The sequence below is a fragment of the Cotesia glomerata genome, linkage group LG5 (assembly GCF_020080835.1).
Source record: "Cotesia glomerata isolate CgM1 linkage group LG5, MPM_Cglom_v2.3, whole genome shotgun sequence".
Taxonomy (NCBI): domain Eukaryota; kingdom Metazoa; phylum Arthropoda; class Insecta; order Hymenoptera; family Braconidae; genus Cotesia; species Cotesia glomerata.
Genome location: NC_058162.1, coordinates 19,436,682 through 19,454,730, shown reverse-complemented (window position 1 = coordinate 19,454,730; position 18,049 = coordinate 19,436,682). Strand labels below are relative to the sequence as shown.

General features: G+C 31.4%; 1 protein-coding gene and 1 long non-coding RNA gene across 3 annotated transcripts in view; one reads left to right on the top strand and one right to left on the bottom strand.

Annotated features, from left to right (window-relative positions):
- The window catches only part of LOC123265890 (protein slit), a 441,502-nt gene that overhangs the window by 255,866 nt on the left and 167,587 nt on the right, over positions 1–18,049 (top strand). The gene's annotated exons all lie outside the window — the stretch shown is intronic.
- On the bottom strand, positions 8,824–10,422 carry LOC123265892. The gene is made up of 3 exons (XR_006509694.1): positions 9,421–10,422; positions 9,029–9,206; positions 8,824–8,958 (listed from the first exon to the last, which is right to left on the bottom strand). It is a non-coding gene; the product is annotated as an uncharacterized LOC123265892 (long non-coding RNA).

Here is an 18,049-nt window from a genome sequence, read left to right as displayed (position 1 = left end):
AGCTGGCGGATGCACCAGGCAGTCGCTAAAGAGATTTTCAGCATAACCCATGCTCCATCGACTATTTGATGTGGTCAGGTCACTATCAACATCTCGAGCCATTTATCTGGCTACTTGCTACTGAGAGATAGCCCTTATCCTTAAACTTTTGACCCTTAACACTATCTTACGCCAGCCAGAATATTGCCACGGGATGTTTGACTTGGCAAGTAAACCCTTACCCCTTTTCTCTCATCTCTCGGGCATTTTACTTCAGAGGATACTACCGATCCTGACCATACCGCAGTCTAATAATGAATATTATTATACAGAAAGGAACCTTTTTCACTGTAACAGCTCTATCAAGCAACTTGGTATAATCGAGCAGAAGACGTTGCGACGCTAAATTTCTCTTTAATTAGTTTTACTTGACTTGCTAAAGTGATTAAATAACAAAATTGCATGTTGAAAGCTTTCATTTCTTTTTAATTTATGTTATTTTATTACAACTGATTTAATAAATTATACGAACACAATAATTATGAAAAGGAGACTAATATAGAACCGTAAAAAATTTAATCATTTTTGCGGTTTGGTAAATTCTATATGATTGAGTTAGGGTGCTCGGAAAAAAATTCATGTTTGATTGTATTTACTAAAATCTGATCATACAATATATGGTCATAATCATGGTCACATTTATGGTCATGAATGATCACGGGTAGGATCATGAGTAGTAACATATATGTGTCAATAATGTGATCATAACTACACATATATGATTATCATGATTACTTATATCATCATACATGGTCATATGTCGTTATGATTACACATATGATCATAAACAGCCATATATAATCAACAGAATAACATGTATAATTATTATGATTATAAATTTCACCATACATGGTAAACAGTAATCACATTTAGAATCATAGATGATCATGGTCACATACGTCATCAAGTATATAACCAATAATTAACTGACGAGCGTGGTACTTAGTTCGTAGAAAATTGAACGCTTTATAAAAAAGGTTTCTTATGATTTTTCGATATATTTACTCTTCCAAAGGATATTCCGGCTTAAAGTTAAAGATACCCTAAATTGTTGGATTTCTTTTCATCTCCGTTTCTGAACTTTTACAGTAAAACCATATTCCATTAGATTTAATAGACATTTTGCCAACTTATAAATTATCATAATAATTTATTCCTTAACAAATGAAATAATAGCATTACTGAAAAATTAAATTGAGTAAAAACATTTAACTTTTGTAATTAATTACCTATCGACGTTTCAAAGTTTATTTATTCATTGTGTCATAATTTTTTATATCGCTTCGTAAAATTTTCCGTTAACGCTCGGTAACTTTTCAATCGCTACCCAATTCGATTTACATTTGAACAATTTTAATTTTGTAACACAGTATAATGGTTATTATCTCTTTTTTCATGAAAAAAAAAATTCTATAACTGTACTGAATATATTTAATGAATTTCTTAATTAAAATTCACTCTTGACACAGATTATATGAACTCTATTCATCTCTACAAGAATTTCCATTTAAAAATTTTCAACAACGAATGAATAATCTACCAAACTTTTTCTCTTTTCTTTCATTAAATCATTAGTTTCTCTTGTACATGTAAATGTGACGAAAGGTTTTAAATTCGAAATGTCTTAATTGGATTATTATTTTTTTAACTTCCTGCTAAGAAAATCGAAGATTTTCAAAAATCGGGAAGTCATTGTTTTCACCCCGTTTTACGAAAATCGAGTTTTCATCGAATCTCGACGTTTCGAGGTCCTAGGAAGCTTCCCTGACTATTTCCGCGATGGTGTGTGTGTGTGTGTGTGGATGTATGTAAACCTCTCATAAGTTTTGAACGGCTTGACCGATTCGATCGCGGTTGGTGCCATTCGAAAGGGCTTGACTAAACTTAGATTTTAAATATACTTTGGAACGATTCGGACCAGTAGATTTCGAGAAATCCCAAAAAAACTACAAAAAAAAATTTTTTCAAATCTGGTTTTTTTGGAATAACTTTTAAACGGCTCTACCGATTAATTCCAAAAACTAATCAGCTCTTAACATAAAAAAAACCACGTCGATCGCCGCCAGTTCGGTCAAAATCGGTTGATTCGTTCGTGAGTTATCGTTGACGAAAAAAAAAACCGAAAAAAGTGTTTTTTCGGAATTACTCCGAAATTTTACGTTGTATCAATTTAAACTTGAAAATTCTTTATGATGCTTAAAAAACTGCGTCGAATGCCATTAACTGTGTGAAAATCGGTTCATTCATTCAAAAGTTATTGCGATTTGAAAATTCAAAAAATAGTGTTTTATCAAACTTCCATCAACTTTTTGAGCTCGAAGAGCTCAAAAGTGTACAAAAGCTATTTTTTGAGCTCGGAGAGCTCAAAATAACACACAAATTGTATTTATGAGCTCGAAGAGCTCAAAAACGTCATAAGTGCAATTTCAAGCGTTTAGGTATAGAATTGGCGGGAAGTTGCAGGGATGGCCTTCGGGGTCAACCGTTTTCCTAATTTTTTTCTTTTTCAATTTATAAAAATAAAATACATACTTCCTTTTTTTAAGTAATGTATAGCCTAGAATATTTTATTACTTTACTCCACTTTCACCTTCTCGGGATTCTTAAAAGAAAAAAATTTAATTGGTGATAATTCGTTCGAAAATTTTTCCTGTAAGAATTTTTTTTTTTTGGAAGGTTATTTTGTCTTTAACATGTTCTACAATCTATTTAGAAAAGTTTTTCAGTTTAAACAAATCGGTTTCAAAGACATAAAAATAAAAAATTCCACAAATAATAATTATTATACACAAAACAAACAATAAATATTTGTTATTTAAAAAGAAAAAAAAAAAAAAAAAACAACAAGCTTGTATTTCTGTCAGTACAATCAAAACACAAACTATTTAACAAACAAAAAACTAAAATAAAAATAAAATTTCAACAGAACAATCTGAGACGAACAGAGAAAATAATAAAAACATCCTTGACAGAAATTGACGTTGAAATATAAAAAAACGGGCAAGCATAAGAGACTGAGATAACGCTCGAGCGCGTCTTGCCGGAAATATTGTGTCACTCAGGGAGTTTCTTGAAGATTCAGACGCTAGTGATATTTTCCCAGCCAATATCATTGATGCAGTTCCTCGAGAATGGAATGTCACGCGTCTAACATCGAAAGAAGAAAAAGAATGAGGAATCCTCGTGTTACATCGCGAAGCGTTTGATTTCCTCTTTCGCGTCTTCTAAGAATATCTAGATCATATTAAAATCTACATAAGTCTAGTTCCACGGCGTGATATCTCCACATCCCCTCGATTTATGCTTAAAATGAGCTCTTCTGGGACTCTCCGAAGGCACTTGAATCTCTGAAACCTGAAAGAGGTCAATTATTCTCAAGTCACGACAATTCAAGACTGTACGAGTGTTTGCCGTCATCACCTTATACAGAAGCGCCACCCACGAATCCCTATCTTATTCTTTTATTCCTGACTTGCCTCGTATCGTAGTTGGAGCATTTTTCGCTTCACCTTGGCACAACACGCTCACAAGACACTGATTGCAATAAATTGCTCGAGATTTCTTAGCCGCTATATTGGAATTAAAATAAAATATAATGCGTGATATAGTCATATACTTTGGGCTCCAAGTAACTATTATCGATTTATTTTTAGTCTTATCTGATGTATTTATTATCATTATCCACAAGTTAATTTAATTAAATTGTTGGACAGTGCCAATTATTCACTACTAAACGGCAGTATTTTATCCAATGCTCTCTATACGTTCGAGAAAATAAAGACACATGTTCAGTAATAAAAGTAAATTTTTAAATGTGCAGTTTTAGGTTAATTGGAAAAATTTTTTTTGGCAGATTGGAAAAATAATATTGTGGTTAAATACATTATTTAAAACTATGGGGACAAGTTTAAGAAAATATTTTTGTAAAAAAGTTTGGTGTACATTTAAATATCTGTGGTATCATTTAAATTTATTGAAACAAAATATATACTGCACAGTTAGAGCTAAATATAAATAAAAAAAAATAATTATAAATAACGTGAGCAAAAAGTTTTAACGATCAATATTTACTGAGTTATCAATTATTGAAGCATGAAAAATAGTAAACGCGTATTTTTTCCTAGCGCTGATAAACTCAATCTAGCTCGGTAGCAAATAAATGTTTTGGACTTTTTTTTTAAAGTTACGGTTGACTGCAAAAATTGGGTTTTTCGAATTCGAAATTCATTTTTAATTAAATAACATTGATTACATGTTTAAAAAAATTGGAAAACGGTTTACCTTGGCTATTTTTACATAAAAAAGCGGCTGTGATGGCTTATGGTGTGGATTTTTAAAGTCTTTAAAGACAGGTAAACTCAATAATTTATAAAAAATAATTAGGAAAACGGTTGACCCTAGAGGCCATCTCTGCAACTTCCCGCTAATTCCGTTAATCCTGGCCGCTTTTTTTGAGCTCTTCGAGCTCAAAAATACAATCTGTGTGTTGTTTTGAGCTCTCCGAGCTCAAAAAGATACCTTTTCTATGCTTTTGAGCTCTTTGAGCTCAAAAGTCTGATAGAAGTTTCATAGAACACTATTTTTTGAATTTTCAAACCGCAATAACTTTTGAATAAATGAACCGATTTTTACGCGGTTAGTTTGATCGACGTAGTTTTTCAAGGTTGAGAGCTGATTAGTTTTTGGAATCGATCGATATAGCCGTTTAAAAGTTATCCCAAAAAAACCACTTCTGAAAAAATTTTTTTTCCTATTTTTTTTGAGATTTCTCCAAATTTCTCAAAATCTATCGGTCCGAATCGATTAAAATTTACAGAAAATCTAAGTTTGGCGAAGCCCTTTCGAATGGCACCAACCGCAATGAAATCGGTTCAACCGTTCAAAAGTTACAAGAGGTTTACACACACACACACACACACACACACACACACACACACACACACACACACACACACACACACACACACACACACACATACAGGTATAGTGACACCCTCGCGGGAATAGTCAGAAAAGCTTCCTAGGACCTCAAAACAACAAGATCTGATGAGAACTCGATTTTCGAAAAACGGGGTAAAACCAATAACTTCCCGATTTTTGAAAATTTTCAATTTTCTTAGCGGGAAGTTAAAAAACAATTTTTTTACATTATTTTTTTTTTCGAGCAGTCATATATAAAAATTTATTTCTCAATATAGCTTTATAACTGATACTATACTGTGCTAAGTTCTAGTAGCAGGTTGACCGCCGGCAATACACATTGAAAAAAAAGCTTTATGCGAGGTACGATACGGAATTGCCCTTATAACGATACGCGTGTTGCTATCTAGAGAATAGTAACGTTAGGAAAACTATATTAACGGTAGCAATAGTATCATGCGTGGCACCTGAATGGATCGCAACGGTCGCGATCCAGACTGTTTCTTATAGCTATACGGATCGTACCCTTCACGATACTCTCAGAATTCTCTTGTTATTTATGTATAATTAACTTTTCATTAAGATTATTCTTCAAATTTGTTCTTGAGGTGTACAGTAGATAATTATTTATTATTATCAACGTTTGATTAAAAATTATAAATTTTTTCAAAATTTTAATAGTGGATAGTATTCAGCTCTGTAAAAGATTAAATTTTTCACAAATTTTTAGTAGAGTAAAATATTCTCTAAAGCTACACGGGAAAAAATTTCTGGGAAAATTTACGATACAACTATTGCAAAGCTGGACTATACTTTTATTACTATTAATTGTCAAATATTTTAGAAGAAAAAATACTATTTATTCATGAAAAAATATGATATTACTATTGTAAAAAGTAAGAGATGAAAATTTCCAGTGCTGCCTCTGTATCTTTCCAATAGAACTATAGCAAATTTTACAATAGTTGAATTGGAATGTTTCTCAATTAGTGTGAGTGATGGCCGTGCACAGCGCTAGACTCCGAGTTTATGTAAATGTTAAAGGATATGGGTCTTAGTTTATCTTGGATAGCGTAGAGGGAGAGTCTCTGGCTGCCGACACAGAGTTCTGGGTTCGATTCCCAGACAGCACGAAAATGTCGGTTTCTTTTTTTGATTACTGTACAGGTACCAATTAGTCCAACCTTCTATCTCTCTCCCTCCCTAATATTTCTTTTAAAAAAAACAACTGTGAATTTTTACAATAGTTGAATTGTAAAGTTCACAAACACATATTGTATAATTTGCTCCATAGTATTCGACTTTTTAAGACTCTTGCTAGTCTTATTTGTTGGATAAAATTTACAATAGTAGATCGTAAAAATTACTAAATGAGAAGTATAGTCCACCGTTACTATTTTATTTAGTAAAAATTACAATAGTAAAATAGTAAAAACTCCTTCAATTTTCTTTCCGTGTAGCAAGTTAATATAATTAAGTAATTTTTTTTTTTATTTCCATTCTCTGAGTACATTAATGTATTTAAAACATATTTTAATTTAGTTAGTCTTATTTAATCCAACACAAATGAAAAATAATTAATATACGAGCGGGTCACTGCGACAATCACTCTGAGAACGTGGAGGCGAGAGACATTAATTTCATAAATTTCCGTCTAGTCTCAGTAGAGCACATTTTGTCTGCTTAAACCGTCATCATGTCGTTTAGTCTAGCATTCAGAGTTCAGAGCATTATCTTCCAGTGAGAACCGCGAGGGAAATAGTTTACAGGAGTGTGTATGAGTGTGAGTACGAGTGTGGTGGTGGTGTGAAGGTGAAAAAAGGTTATGAAAATGAAAAAAAAGCAATTCGTTTAAATGAAATAACTAAATTGAAAATAGAAGAAACTTATACGAAAAAATGAAAGGGACATGTTGGTATCGTAATACGATTAGATTTGCACCCCTTGCTGCGGCATATGGTCGTTTGGTACACGTTGTCTCGTGATTATATTATAGATCGAAATTGTTTCGTATAAGAGATGCAGCGACATACATTGAAAGCATTAAACGTGATCGCCATATTCTCTGGACATCCAATTGCATATTAATGTTTCTGAAGACAAGAGAATTTTAATTGATAATTATTTAAATCGAATCACTTTAACGTGCTCATGCGGAATGTTATTCTCCTAGCAATAGTTGTTGTTTGCCTTCAATCTCAATACTACATGTACCAATAATGCCGTACATATTTTAATTCACATACATACGCACACATATACGTATGTGTTAACTGAGTCTAAGTATACAGTAAAATATATGTAGGCGGTGTGTATTTATGTGGGCGAAAAATAAAAGACTGACTACATATATATGTAATACCTATAATCACGTCCATTGCAATAACAGACGATCACGGGAATCAATAAAAATTCACGCAGTTTAATGAAGGTTTAGAAAAACATTTTGATTAGATCTTTCCAGTCTAAGTTTTAAAACAAGGTTAAATAATTAAAAAGTTGAATAGGCTTTCACGTTTTAACTTAATAAAATAAATATTAAAATCGACATTTCAGCCAAATAAAAACAAATATGTAAAAGAGACGGTTGATGTCCTTTTTCACCTCGTGAGCATTTATTATACTCACTTCTTCCTGTAATTGATGAAAATAAATAACTACATTACCTCACATTCGCAATGCTATCATAATTTCTTCACTTTTCAAAGTTGATTGTGATTATTTTTATTTATTTTTCCTTTATATATTTAATATTTCTTATAATTATACTAATGAGTGATAATCATAAGTCGATTGTTAAAAGTAAAAAATTATCGATCGATGTAGAACTGCACACTTATTTTTTGTCAATAATTTCCAATATTTTTTCATAAATTTTTTATTATAACATGCATTAGAGACGTGCTATTTTAGATTTTCCAATTTTTTTTTTTTTTTCTCAACATTAATGACCCAATTTTAAGGAATTAAAAACTATTTGAAATAAATTTGAGTCGTTGTGAAATATGTTCTCGCTTTAACAATATAACGTTGTCGATATAGTTACAAAAATCGTTAACGTTAAACTTTGTTTTGTGAATTTTGTTTATCGACAGCAGCACATACTACCGAGAATTTGGCAACGTTGCGAGAAAAGCTCATTCTTATACTCATCAATCTTAAAAGTATTCTCACCGCATTATATACTATAAATGCAAAATATCGCAGCGTTGTCAGATCTTTATATTTGACTTTTCGAATAAAAAAAAAAATGTAATATTGTTATTTTTTTTTTATTTAATAAATAATTATTAATCGTTAAACTTGTTGTGTCATTATAAATAAAAACAGTAAATTTTAATAACTATTAGAAGAATTGAGTTAATTAACTGAAAAATTAATAGACTACTCTGACCGACTTCCCATACAAAGTTTGGAAATCGGCCCTAGACTGGGCCATTGCTGGGCCAAGAATGTCGATTAATGGCACAGCAATGGCAATTTTCAATGGCCAATAAACGGCTTACAGTTGGCATGATAACCACGGCCCATTAATGGCATTAAACTATTGGGCCATTGATGGCAAACAGTAATGCGCCAAATATTTTTTCTACTATCGGTCTACTAAATTCAAGCTGTTCTGCGCCAATTATGATTTTAATCGTTTGTCCTTCAATTGCTTATTGCTGTAATAAGTTATTATTATAATTAATCACTTACACTTTATATTTCACTTTGAAATTATTATTATTATTGCTTCATTATTTTTATAAGGATTATTATGTATTAATAATTTTAATATTAATTTTATATTAATTATAATTAATAATTATAATTATATTAATATTAATTATTTTAATAATAATTTTATTGTAATATTATTATATTAAATAGATTATAAAGATAAGGATCTTTGTTTTCGACCCTGTTCTCGATCTCCTTGCCCTGACAACCACCGGCCAACTTTTCCGGCAAAATTTTTGCAATCTTCACAGTCACCAAGTTTCTCTTTTACTACATCTGCAATAAAAAAATAAATAAATAATTCGATACCTTAAAAAACACAATTATATAAAAATCATTTCCATACCTTCCATACACTTAAATGTTTCTGTTGCGCTAAAATTAAGTTTTCCCACGCCTTTTATTCTTTTCTTAGTACCAGAGTAATTTTTTTCAACATTTTTGGTCATCAGTGCAGATGCCCTTTTACAAATGCATCCTTTCGCTGTTTTTTCGCCAAAAATTTTGATCCGGAAAAATGCAAGCTGGAAATAATTATAATAGTTTATAATAATTTTCTCCCAATATTTAAATTATTTTCACTAGAACAAAAGCTTGAATCAATTTTATGAACCTTTTGTCTTTGTACATTTTTTAAATGATTGTATGTTTTATTTTGTAAAATATTTGCAATTGTTAGGTACCTGTTATTTTTAATATAACTATCAGTATTAAAATTATTTTTTTTAATTTACTTACTTTTTTTACTTTATTAGTTCATTCAATAAACCAAGTTTTACTTTCACACTTAATAATAATGGATATAATAAAGATAATAATTATTATAATAAAAATTATTTATTACATTTATTATAATAGTCAATATTTAAACAAACGAATTTAAATACGTACGAACCGGTCAATCACGATGTCACAAATAAACTGAAATAAGAAATACACACACACACACACACACACACACACACACACACACACACACACACACACACACATGATACGCATGGCGCTGCTTTATTGTTTTCTGTAGCTAGGCATAGTACCCGACTATCGGTCTAATACAGCAACTCACACACATACGTTGACTAAGAAAAACTTGGTGCACGCGGATTTGGTCTTTAACAAAGCTTGTGTCGTTTTTGGTAACTCAGGATGTCCTTCTTCTCTTAGTAGTAATAAAAGTTCAGCAATTACATTTAATTGAAGACTGTTTAAATTTTTTAAGGCCCACTGTCGAAGTTTTTCTTGAAAACTTTTATTTGAACCATAGTTTTATCTTCAATGTCATCACTTTCATTATTTTTGTCGCTTAATTTATTACTTGTATCATTCTCATCATTATCAATATCATTGTCACAACTAATATCAGAATGAATGCAAATGTCATCACTATTTACACTGTTATCATTTACACTATTATTGACACTTAGGTTACTTGAGTTATGTACAGAAATATTTGCATCGCATTGTTCATCGTTATTTACATTTTTTTTTAATTCTCTAAATTTTTTTAATCGCTGATATGCTTGTGAGATTGTGAAAACAAAATTAATTGGTCAATATAACCTACAACATAAGACATGTAAATGAAATAAATGTGCTCTGAGAACTGAGAAACAGATTTTTGGCGCATGCGCAAGGACGTATGGATTTGATTATCGGCCGATGAACGGCTGTTGATCGCATGCTATTTTTATTTACGATTGAATGGCTAATGACAGTTTGCCAGATATGGGCCATTAAAAATTGCTAACGCTTGGCCGACCGCAACAGCAACTTTGTATGGGTTATAATATTAAAACCTCTTTTATTTATTATTGTGACTACTTATTACTTATCGTGCAAATAAAAGTACGAGAATAAGACTGTTAAAAAAGTCTCCGGCGCCAGCTTTATTGGAATTTATCGAGTCTTCTGATTAACCCGTGAATTATTTATCCAGATATTCACTATTGTAGTGATTATATTTAAACGTCAGAAGATGCTTGCTACGAAGATTATGATCTAAGGCGCCAGAGAACAAGTATTCAAGAGAATTAAGCTAAAGAAAAATGACAGCTAAACGGAATGTGAATTCCTCAACGATCTTATTCACTATCAAGTACTCAAGTACCCATACTCAACAGCATTCTCCAGAGAATTTCTTATATACGAAGGGATCGTATCTTCCGTTCTTGTTGAACATGTGAAAGCAACTCATTACTTATTCATCGCACATTTACTTAGACACTAAGAACCATTCGGATCCAATGACTCCCTTAGGTACCTTAAATACCGTAGGCTTTCTTTTCTATGCTTGGCTATAAGGACTCGATGTCTCACAAAAAGTTAATGAACTTTTTATTATTTTAAAAGGATTACATTGTTATTATACAATATGCACACTATATGATTAAGTCGTATTTAAAATAAATAATTTTCGCCCAAAAAGAATTAAAAGCACAGTATGATGGATAAGATAAATAATTAACGGAGCGATTTGATATTTTTAAGTTGATTAATTGAAAATTTTATAAGAGAATAGTTGTTGACGTACTTCATTACGAAAGGATTTAGATTTTCAACACTTTAACTGTCAAAAAGAAAAAAAAAAAACAATCAAATTCAGATAAAAAAAAAACAAACAATTATCTACTGTACAGTATAAGAATAAATTGAAAAAATAATTTTAATATTAAATTAATTACAAATACATTTCAAGAAAAAATTTATTTGTGATTCAATTTTAAAGTTCGTTTAAATTTTTTCGCGAATAGTGTTTTTTTAACACGAATTAAACGCCCTATTCGTTTTCGATGCGTGAATCATTAAAAAATAATCTATAAAAGACTGTATTGCAAACGGTCAAACAGCTGCACAATTTAGTATAATATCAGCTCCCATCAAACTGTGTGTAGAAATAAATTTTTGTGTAAGGCTGCTCGAACGACAGAAGATTTCGTCAAATATCAGCTGAAAAAATTAATTAGATTGAAACAAAACAATGTCAAGTTGCAATTTTCTTTCCACATCTTCCCATTAGTCAGATTAAGAGATAAAAAAAAAGTTTGGAAAATCCAAAAGTGCACGACTGATAATGCTCATCTAATTATGAAATATTAAAAAAAAAAAAGAAAAAAGTTTAAAATTAGTTGCCGAAAAAACAGCTGTACTAGGAAGGTAATGCACAGGCGCCCCTGGTGGAATAAATGTACATAATATGTATAGATATATCACCATCCATGTAAATTTTACATGGATGTATATAGATATACAGTCTTCTGGCTTTTTTATTTTGTTAATTGTACATGAATGACACTGAATTACCTAACCATTCGCATTCAGTGATCTACAATTCTCCTTCAGAATTAAAAAAAAAAAATTTTACTTAATTGATGTATTTTTTCGCAAGTTATAGTGTTTTCAGAGTTTCATACATGACGGACAGGAAAATTTTTTGACCTATTTTGATGTTTTTTTTTCCGTTTCTAGTGCACTAAATCAATTTTTGAAAAGTGTCAAATTAATCTCCATTAAATTATCTTGACAATAGTATGCAAAATATCTTGATTCCGTGAACTAAAAAGACTATAATAATGAAAATAGCTGCCGAAATGAGGCGAAAAAAATTTTTCGATCGTGTTGACAGAGAAACAATAAGATTGAATTCAATATTGAATTTTCAATAATAGATTCTTGTTGCAAAAAATTTTTCGTTCATTTATGCTACCAAATGAGTGTTTAGAATATTCATATTTCAATTTATCAAATTTTTTATTGATTTAAAAGATGATTGCGAACAGTCTAGACCTTTTGATTGTCAGTAGCAAATTGAGTTACTAGAAAAGCAAGCACATGAACATGAATACTATGTAATGATTAAATTGAATCTCTTGAAGTCATATAAGCCACCAAGTTACGCGGAGGCATCTGCGATACGCCTTGTGCCTTTGCCTGGAGTTACTTTGGTCGTAAGAAAACAAAAGTAAGAATACAAATAATGATGATAATAGCGTTCTAAAGTTGAAGTAGCAGGAAAAGATGAACCAGATGAGAAAGAACAGGAGCATGAAAGAGGAGATAGGAAATATATGAAGGCAGAAACCGTGTAATTTTCCTTAGCCGCATTCGCCCGAAGGACTGTGCATCGTTATATCCGCTTCTGTAAGCGCTCGAGCTACCACGATTACCTACCTGCTGCACTCAGTTGATGCCTGATGGCTGCTACTGCACATGAAAATTACCCACGTAGGCTCGCATCCACACTCTAGATACAACTTAAATGCATGGTTGTGATAATACTGCTCCTGGGATGTGATGCTGGTGCAGCTGCTGCGTAAGCTTTTGAAGAGTTATAACATAAAATCAAATATTCTTGTCGTCATGGCTAACGAGTCTGTCACACGGTTTACTTTTAATAGTCGATTCATAATCACAGTCACTACTCAGATTCTCGTGGAACGCTTTAAACCACTCGTTGAGTGTAAGCTTATAAATTTAATTATTTATTTACTTAATTTGATGTCAGTACAAACATAGTTTAATTTTTTGCTATCCGGTACAGAAATTAAGTATTTTCTTTTTAATTAACTTCATTTTAAGATATTAAACGAGTTAGGTGGTGAAAAAATTTATTATTGTTTTCAATTTTAATGCCTTTCTGTCAATAGTAACTTAAAAAAAAACTAAAAGTCTATCAATACGGTTCCAATCAAGTGCAAACGTAAAGAAATGCTCTATTGTCACGTAAAAATCAAGATCCCAACGTTTTGTATCTGTCAGTCATTATGTATATGTAAATGATACGAAATGGCCACTGTAAAAAAAAAAATTGTCACGATCACTCTTTAAAAAATCTATTTTTTATCTCAATTTATTTTTTAATCTCTACATCGAACTGATAGGAAGTTGTTGGATGAAAATAGCAATTTAATATTATGTTGCTTTACTATAATTATTTTTTTTTCAATTATCAGTAGGAGAAAATTTCTGTCCATTAAGCAGCCACATGTATAAATTTTATTTTTAAATACACTTTGCAGATAGCTGACACTACACATAATTGGTTCTTTTGTTATGATTTATGTATAGGACCGAAATCTGAAATGGAAGTAAATTTCATAGTGAATCGAATAACTACGAGAATCGTAAACACATCTGTGTATATTAAGTACATCGTAAAAACACCAAATGAACAAGTGTACATCTAAAAGTGAAAATTTTTGAATTGCTGTCATTTCTTAACTAATCGACCGATTTGGCTCATCTTCGAGCTTAACCTCGGAAATCGTCCAAAGACTATGTATGTTAAGTTTTATTAAGATCCGTATAGAATTTCGGGATTTAGAAAAGAGACATAGCCGGTCATATCGTATATATGGTGACCGAAAATTATTAATTCTTTGAGCTATTATTATTTTATAGCCACATTAATTATAGCCATATTTTATAGCTAGATTTATCGATTATCGACAAATTTTGGGGCGGGGGAAGAAAGGATAAAGGGAAAGGGGACCTAGTCAGTGAGCATCATTTTTGGTATCCGAAAAAATAATTCAGATGGCTCAGACCGGGAGTCGAACCCGGATCGTTTAGTTACGCACCAACAGCTCTACCCGTTGAGCTATCCGAGTTACTGTCCATAACTACTTTTTCAGTTATGGAATAATATATACATACATAAACTTTTGAACTATATCTATTTTCAGAATCCGATTGACAAGCGGAGTCGAGATATAGCAAAGTTTTTCAAAAGTTCCGTCATGAGAACCAATGCAATAGTTAGATTTTTATGAAATCTACTACTAGGTAAAAATACTATCCACGGCAAAATTTAAATGAACTTAAAATTGAATTGTTCATTAAATAATTTTTTTTTTTATCAGAATTTAATATGGAATTATCTACAAATTGAAAATAGTATTGATAATAATGAAAACTTGTAGTACATTCAAATTTTATCTTGATTAATTTACGTATGGTAGGTGCTTAAAGCATACGTACACTGATAAAAAAATTGACTTGACTCAAGAGCCAAACTCTTGATCCAAGAATTCCATTTTGAAGAAAATGATTTTCTTGAGCCGAGAGAATAAATTCTTGACTCAAGAAAATTTTCTTCAAAATGGTATTCTTGATTCAAGAGTTTGGCTCTTGAGTCAAGTCAATTTTCTTATCAGTGTATATTTGAATTGACTGAACTTGTTTTAGAATTTTTTTTTATTTTATGAATTTTTTGAAAAGTATCAAAATTATCATACACTGATAGTAAATTATAATTTTCCTACCTTCTGATTCAGCTAAGTTTATTTGCGGGATAAAGTATAGAACGGATATTTTAATCCTGACTTCATTAACGAAGTACTTGGCCGAGATATACTTGTTGGCAAAGCGAATTTATTTTTAAGGGTCTTCAGTCTGTAGAGTTTTTACTTGATGCATAAAAAATGTGATCGTGATTAAAAAGGTGCCGGCGTAGACAATTGAGGTCAATAATTCAAGAAGTTACTAGTATGAAGGAGTCGACAGAGAAGGGACCAGGACTAACGACTGGATAAAGTCACTGTCTGTGTTTTCCTTTTAATAATAAAATGTTCATGACGTCACGTGGTCTGATGACCGAGTAGAGTGAAATAATTTATTAATGTTCGCTGCACAGCTTATCTATCTTTCCACCAGAAGGTCACTGAGCCGTCTGGACACATTTAAACCCTTCCTACTCTGACTCGCTTAATTGGAATTTCAGGCTCAGCATTCCTTATTGAAATTCTTTCGTTATTTTATTTAATTTGCCCTTATAGTTGGAATAATTTTTATTAGAGTTTGAGATCAGCACAACTCTTGTCTCTAGTCTCGAGTCTTTCGACATTATTGATAAACGATAAAGTCTAGTTGCGAAGGTGCTCCAGCTATAAATTCCACAGTGTTACTTCCGTTCGACGATCGACAAGTCATTCTACGAACCAGCTGCCCTGATCCTTTTTTGATTTTCAAGCAAATGTGCAGATAAATTACATACTATCTGCCGCATTATGAGAGACTAATGTTTATCGAACCGTGCACATGATCATTCTTGAATTAGAGAATTGAATCGAGCGGAATTGTGCATCAATGCACTTTCAGTAAATAATAGCAACCGTATAAATTTTCATTCTCGGTTTATAGGACGTACCGATCGACATATATTCATATTTACACTCACCACTTTACTATATTAAAGTTTGCTGTAGAAAACACGTGTGCGTAACATTGAAACTGTTCAGTAGCCATGAAAATCATAGTTTATACTCCCGCATCAAAGTTAATTCAATGTGATAATGGTAAGGTAACATATTTTACCCCAATGAATTCACATTTGTAAATTAAACCTCAATAAAATTTATTTGGCACGCCACTAGTGTGAATGCTAGTAGTGCTTTACTATCCAATCGTAACTTCACGCCAATTAGTGATGTGAAAACGTGTCTGTACTATTTCGAGTCAACGAAAATAAATGAAAAATGATAAAATCATGTAAATTATTTGTCAGTGATCATTTTTTCTGAAATTTATCTACAAACGAATACGAAAATACAAATTTATCACAAACAATTGGTTATATCAAATGACAATTTTTCGTACAAGGATTGTGATAACTATCGACAAACATTAAATGGCCCTTTTGCACGCCTCATAGCGCGAAGCGCGTGAGGTTGTGCTTTATACTCGACTCGTCAAGGTCAAGCAATTTTGTGATCTTTAAATGTCTCTATCACAACCATATTACACTTATACAATAATATAAGTAGATGTACACCGAGAAAACACTTAAATTAAACCATCTTTTACTTTCTAAAATCATTTCATATAGCTATTTTGAAAAAAAAAACGTTTTGAAAAAAATTTTACGTGGACGTCCGGATGTCACCCCATTTTGGATGTACCAACGATTACTCCCGAACAAATTGATATTTCAAGATCGGACTTTTTTTATTAGTTTTAGAATGCGATGAACTGGGTCCGTATTTCATATCAGTAGCCTAGTTTACGTATTTATTTTTTAAATTGAATTTTTATTAAAATTCATTACGATACAATCGTACAAAGACAAACAAATTTTTCTTATTTGTCACGTGAAAACTATGGCGCCACTTGATCAAGCTAGATTTTTTTAGATTGCGTGCGCATATGACAAAAAAAAGGGCGCTGATATTTAAAAAAAAAAAAATACTCTGTAAGAAATTACTTCATTATAATTTTTTTTTTTTTTAATCAATTACACAATTTTTTTTTCTTAAAAAAGGATGAGCGTTATGAGGCGTGCACTTTTGGACTTTCAAAACTTTTTTTTTTTTTTTTTTTTTAATAGTTTCGAATTTTTTTTGCACTAAAAAAGAGTGTTGATCTTATTAGTATACAAAGTACTATCAAGGAAGTTTTCTTATGGTCAAAATATGTATTTTGATTATTAAAATACCAGCATAATTCTCAGAGTAATAACAAGTTCAGTTTAAGATCTATACTCTGCGCAGTAATACTACAGTAAATACTCATTGAAAAATTGAATTATATCAGTAAAGTGAGATTATGATCATTCCATTTTGCATTCGGTACTTTGACAATAGTAAATTGAAGTATTGTAACAATTAGTATACATATATCTCTGAGCAGTATACGTATAGTGCTGAGTAAAATATTACGTAGATTTAGCATAAAAAAAATTGTGGGAGGAATACTATTTTTAACTTCCCGCTGAGAAAATTGAAAATTTTCAAAAATCGGGAAGTTATTGTTTTTACCCCGTTTTTCGAAAATCGAGTTTTCATCAGATCTTGACGTTTTGAGGTCCTAGGAAGCTTCTCTGACTATTCCCGCGATGGTGTGTGTGTGTGTGTGTATGTAAACCTCTCATAACTTTTGAACGGCTTGACCAATTTGATCGCGGTTGGTGCCATTCAAAAGGGTTCAACTAAACTTAGATTTTGAATACAAGTTGGACCGATTCGGACCGATAGATTTTGAGAAATCTTGAAAAAACTGTGAAAAAAAATTTTTTTAAATGTGGTTTTTTTTTTAATAACTTTCAAACGGCTTGACCGATCAATTCCAAAAACTAATCAGCTTTTAACATCAAAAAACCACGTCGATCGCCACCAAGCCGGTCAAAATCGGTTGATTCATTCGTGAGTTATCGTTGACGAAAGAAATCGAAAAAAAGTGTTTTTTTCGAATTACACCGAAATTTCCGGTCTGATGAATTTGTGTTTGAAAATATATTATAGAATTTAAAAAACTGCGTCGAATGCCGCCAACCGCGTGAAAATCGGTAGATTCATTCAAAAGTTATTGCGGTTTGAAAATTCAAAAAATAGTGTTTTATTAAACTTCTATCAGACTTTTGAGCCAGATCGGA